We start from the raw sequence: 362 nt of genomic DNA, 5'->3' as shown, positions 1-362 counted from the left end.
GATGAAGGTCCTTGATTTTCGATGATGAAGCGAAGACAGTCGACTTCTGTACTTGTTGAGAGAGAACTGGGCCCGGGAGAGGGATCAGCTTGGGCTGCAGCTCCAGGACCAGGGGGTACCAGTTGCTCCGGGGCCACTTGGGAGCCACTAGGGCCGCTGTCCCTTTGAAGGTTCTCAGTTTGGAGAGGACTTTCAACAGAAGGTTGGTGGGAGGGAACAGGTATATCTTCGACCATCTGTTCCAGTCCAGTGACATGGCGTCCACCGCTTCTGCTTTGGGGTCCTCGTACGGGGCTACGTACAGAGGAAGTTGATTGTTGTCGCTCGTTGCAAAGAGATCTATCTGAAGTTCTGGGACTTGA

The sequence above is a fragment of the Palaemon carinicauda genome, chromosome 12 (genome assembly GCF_036898095.1).
Source record: "Palaemon carinicauda isolate YSFRI2023 chromosome 12, ASM3689809v2, whole genome shotgun sequence".
NCBI lineage: Eukaryota > Metazoa > Arthropoda > Malacostraca > Decapoda > Palaemonidae > Palaemon > Palaemon carinicauda.
The sequence above is the reverse complement of the archived record's forward strand: the minus strand, read 5'-3'. Positions refer to the sequence as shown.